Source organism: Apium graveolens, chromosome 1 (genome assembly GCF_009905375.1).
Source record: "Apium graveolens cultivar Ventura chromosome 1, ASM990537v1, whole genome shotgun sequence".
NCBI classification, from domain to species: domain Eukaryota; kingdom Viridiplantae; phylum Streptophyta; class Magnoliopsida; order Apiales; family Apiaceae; genus Apium; species Apium graveolens.
Genome location: NC_133647.1, coordinates 199,480,434 through 199,486,193, shown reverse-complemented (window position 1 = coordinate 199,486,193; position 5,760 = coordinate 199,480,434). Strand labels below are relative to the sequence as shown.

Genomic DNA, 5,760 nt, shown 5'->3' with positions numbered 1-5,760 from the left:
AAATTTTATTAGGTGCAGGCGAAACGCTTTAAAGAAAAGCTAGTAAGTTTTAGAACAAACTTAATTTCTACAAGGTGCTGGTAACATGTTATCACCAAGAAAAAGTTATTTTTAATCTAATTTTTAATCAAATCCGCTACACTTTTATATTTGTAGAAGATATAAATAAAAGAATAAATATAAGAACTCTTTTCCCATTATCCATCAACCTCATGAATGTTGGAAATTGAGAACCCAAGCTAAAGTTTCAAACTTTACAATTTGGTTGCTTCTTAATTTTCTCTTGTTGTTTCAAATGACTTTTTTTTATAAATAAAATGTAATAGCTGCTTCAAATGACTTGAACATTTGCAAACTCTGCTTTTTTTCATGGGTTTTGAACAGAGGCCAATCCGGACCCATAAATTGTCTCAACTCAAGAATGCTCCAGAAAAGCATATCTTTCTTGAGGTGGAGAGTTCTACCTAGAGAAGGATGCAATGTCTAAAAGATCAGCGCATTATATGTCTAAAAGATCAGCGCATTATCAGCAACAAACTACAGAAAGCAATTGCGCTTCATGCAAATTGTAGAACCGCTACCATATAACATTACGTTGAAGAATATTATTGACTCATTTTCGCAAAAGGTGTTTGAGATCAATGATGGAAAAACATGAAAGTTAGTATTAATATTGGTAACTTCTTACACTTTGGGACTCTTCATGATCTCAAAATTGCTGTGGTTTTTACTTCCTTTCACATGGACATATACAGGAACTGTGAGTCTAAGATTACAGGGTTCTTTGTTATAGGCCAAGATTATGCACAGAAGTCATTTCGAAGAACAAATTTCTTGAAGACATTGTTGGAACTTTGGCTTTTATGATGCTAATATACCCGTATGAGCCATAACGCATTAAGCATGATCGACATCATGAAAAAACAAACATGTTAATGCAGATACAACTTGGCACCTTGCTAAAGTAAAGGAGTTTAGTGCATCACCAATTTTTCGACAGGCAATAATCCTTGCATATGGTCCATTTAGGCCTTGGATGTCTATAGCTCACTCACTGGGTGGTTTGTCATTTTGAATAAAAGAAGTTCAGGCAAATGAGATACAAAGAGTAAAGATAAGCTTGGATGTCTATTTACATTCATGGCAGTTGGATGGCCATTGATCGTCTTGAAGATAGGGGTTGTGGGATGGATCAAGTACTGGTTAATGCTAAGGTTAGGTTACCATTTTTGGATGAGCACTTTCACAATAGTCCACCACACAACACCTCACATTCCCTTCAAATCCAAGTTACTATTTAGATTAAATTGATAACATAAATCTCAAGTAAGAATGTATCCGAGTTACTTAATTTTTAGCAATAAGCAACTTTAGTCTTGGATTAAGAAAAATAAAAGAAGCCTAATTATCCAAGAGATACAATATTTGCAACAAAAAAAATTATTTATTGTGTTATAATTTTTTATAATAGCAACTCGTGAAGATTAAAAAATATCTAGGTTTAAAATAGTTTTTACGAATGAGGCCATGTTGAGAGTTATAACTACACCCATTAGGTGCATGTATAATTAGATATACTAAAGTCTTACAATTTATTTTCTCAACAAAGCATAAGCTATATTAGAACTATTGCTATATAAATTATAAAAACCTAAAAAATATATATGTAAATAGATCTTCTAGGTATAAATTCGTTGTTTATGATTATACACCAATTAAGCTACGCTCCGTTCTAAAGTCATGATGTAATCAATTTACCGAATTTTCAGCAATGCCAATACCCAACTTTAATCTAGAATCAAACCAGTTGAAAGAAGGCTAATCTAAGAGGCATACTTGATAGAGCGGTCAAGTCGTCAGCACGCTTCTGAAGCATGGGAAAATCAATGAACTGATGTATCTAGCTTTTGATTGCTAGCAAGCATGAGACTGTAGACCTTCCTCTCACTCACACGGTGATTGAATCAAGGAACCGAATGCTTATAGATGGCAGTATGCATAAGATTTTCTTGGAACCATCACAAAATTTCATCTAACAAATAAAACAGTAAAGGTAGCAAAGGCCATCAAAGGGTAGTTAAAGAGTCAGTACCTTTTTATCATCCAGTACACTGTAATCATTTGTTCTAATGGCCTTCGATATATATAAGTTTAGAGTAAAGCTAATATAACTACCAGTTCACTGGCAGGAATAACTTTATCAACGTACCATCACCAACATATTTGACACAATCAACATAATAAAATAAAAAAATAATCAAGTTATTTGCAAGAATCAATAGTTAATTGTAGACTACTAAATCCATGGATCATAATTTGCCAGTTCTAAATCTTCCACGGCTTTCAACAAAAGTGCGCCCTTTTTTATCAACTGAAATGAACACTACTTAAGTGGCAAAATAAGTAATGATATAATGTAGAAATGAAGATGTACCTGGAGGCAGACATCAACGATCAACCATCATTTCCTCCTCCTTGTGTTGCTAATCGATCTAAACACACATATTAGATGGAGGGTGAAAGAAAGATCCAGAAAAGAACTTACAACTCGAACAATAAATAAATAATTATTTATATCTATAGGCACATAACTGTAAGCGCTTGGAAATAGAAAATGAAAGGTCATATTCTATTGAGGAATACAGATAGGTGACAGAAGAAATGCAAACAGTCGATTTACTTAATTAAATTGATTGAAAATGAAAATTGAAAAGGCCTAAGAAATCAAAACTAAAATCAGGAGAAACCAAGAACATAAAATTGAAGATTTTGAGGATAGCCACGTCAGGCGCAAGGGATCCTCCTTTATATAAATATATAGATATATAGATATAGATGTTATTAATAGTGGACACAAAATAAACTCTTAAATCATATTTTTTTAATTTACTTTTATATCATTAATAATAATTAAACCCTTTTTATACACAAAAATTTACACTAATAAAAATTAACCAACTTATCAAAGTGCCGTCCCTCAAATTTAGAGATCTTGATTACGGGAGGCTCTCCGTTAAACATAATTTTTAACAGTCCACGTGTTGTAAAAACTGAAATTTTAAATAAAAATGATTTTTTTTATATAATTTTGTGCATTTTACAAACTTGTAAATCGAATCAAATGAAATGGGCCTTTTGCATTAGAAAAAAGTTGGACTACAGAATATGGGCTTTAAGGGCGCCTGTTAACATTAGCCATCCATCACAAAGAGGGTTACCAAAGGTTTTTTTTCTCAAAAAAAAAAGAAAAAGAAATTAATTATGAAATTTCATTTTTGTTCATGATTTAAATGTTGAAGAACATATTAGTACGTGAATCCGATTTTAGTCATGAAATGACACTCTCTCATTTTCTGTACCATATAAATACAATTAATTATCTAAAATAACATCGAATTTTAATCAGTAGACTACTCTTATTTTCAGGGTCAAATACTGTATTATTTTAATTTTAAAAAAATATTAATGAAAACCTCGTCTAACCTCATTTTTGGTATAATTATAGATAAGAAATTCCTCTAAAATTCATACTCAAACTATATACTATACACGTGTATTTACAAGTTTATCAAAATTTGTACTTAGAAAATCAAGAAAGTAATTATCAAAAGAAAAATATGAATTAAAACGCCAATGATTATGTGTAATTTACCCGTGTTTTTTTTATACTCACTCCGTCTCAATTTATCTGTTCTCTTGGAATTTTCGTTATCAGATTAACCCAATTTTGATCGAAATTTTCATAGAGTATATAATCGAAAAAATTATAAAATAGCAATTACTTTTATATGTATTTTCAGTTTTTTAAAATAATAAATTATTAATATTTAATTTACAGTCAAATTTAGGTCAATTTGACCTCAAAAAATTAAACAGGATAAATAAATTTGGACATAAAAAATATATAATAATTAATCACAAATATGCAGTTCTCAGAAATCGAATTCGTAACCTTGCGCAAAAGGGACACGAGCCACACGAGGTCAACCATTGCACCGACAGTTTATTGGCCCCTTTAGTTTATAAACCACCAAGTTGTTTCGAATTTCAAATTTCAAGTTAAAGGCTAAAAGCCAAAGTCTTGCTCGGGTCATGCCCTCGGCCCAACGGTCCAAACCAAACACATTCTAAAAAGAAAATAAGAAACGGTTCTGTATTTTGACTTTAATATTTATTTTATTTTTTAACTGTAATCCAGATAAAACAAGATCTTCCTGTTTAATTAGTTCGATCTTTCAAGTTATGAACAATTATTTTCTTAGATACTGTCAATTTTTGGTAACCAGAAACTATAATTCAAACAAAGTACAGAGCTCAAATTTATTATTAGTTTTAAGAGAAATGCTATAATGATAAAACACTTCTGAATTATAAATTATCATTATATTATCGATCATTATCTCGTAAATGATTGAACCACTCATGCATATTTATAATGTTACTAATAATAATATCTTATGTTATTTGAGAATTTTTTTAATATAAATAACTTTGGATATAGATAACATAGCATTGTTTTAATTTTAATGATAAGCCACAGAAATATAGTAAACTGAAAAATTTTTATTATATTCGACTATCTTACCGGCTTATTTTCTTGTTCTTTTTACCGGAAGTTAATAATATTTGGTACTCCCTCCGTCCCTAAATATTTTGCCTATTTTGACATTTTATATTTTTCGTGGTAAGTAATTGACTGATTACTAATTTACGTCTATTTTATAAGATCAAATATAGTTATAAATGATTTTATTGTATTTGTATTTATTAATATTTTAATATAATAAAACTTTTATATTTAATACTGAGATAAAATTAAAGAAATTAATAATTAAAAATGTGTACAATACAAGAAATATTTTCGGGGACGCAGGGAGTAGCTATAATCTGCCCATTTTCTCGGATAGACAAAATTCCTGTATTTCTCGCAAATACACGATATGAACCTTCTGAATTCAACAAAATATTATAATACGAAAATTTATAACATCAGCTCTTGGGATTATAAAAAATAGGACTAAGCTTTAATTTATACCCGTCAAAAACAAAACAAACATTAACCAAATCAAATCATTCCGAGAACGAGCGACCCACTCAAACACGCCAACGTTACCATATCAAATCTAACACCGTCCGTCACCCACGAACTTATTATAATAAATAAATAAATAAATTACTTATGAAAATATGATTATACAAATTTATTGTTTATATAAAAATCGCAATAAATCACTATTAAATTGTCAAATATTACGGATTCCAAAAATTATCAATAAATAATTTGGGTTTCCAAAATCGATGAATAATCACAAATCAACACCTTTTCCGATTTCCGAAATATGTAATACTGCTAAATAAACAATTTCATAGTAGTCATTTAGTTAAGGATTTTTATGTTTTAAACACAATAAACACGTAATTGTTATAATTTTTAATTATTTTAATTGATTTAATCTTTATCTACATACAGGATCAAAATGATCTAAATTCATAATTTTTGTGTTTGTTGGATAATATTCACTCTTTTTCATTTTAACCGTATGTTAACTTTTCTACACACATCACAAGATAGATTGACCGTGTAGTAAAAAATAAAAAAATATTATTTTTAAAATTCTTTTTTATAGATAAAAGTTTAAATTATATATTTAAACTTGTACTAAGTTTAAATTAGTAGACAGCTTCTACTAAGCTGTTCGCATTCAGACACATTCCCCCTCCGCGTTTTAGGTTTTTAGCTGTCCTTTACTTACACACACA

At 29.5% G+C, this 5,760-nt stretch overlaps 1 pseudogene; it reads left to right on the top strand.

Moving 5' to 3' along the window:
- The first annotated feature begins 559 nt into the window (after positions 1-559).
- LOC141716461 (omega-6 fatty acid desaturase, chloroplastic-like) lies at positions 560-1,311 on the top strand (annotated as a pseudogene).
- The last annotated feature ends 4,449 nt before the right edge of the window (positions 1,312-5,760 follow it).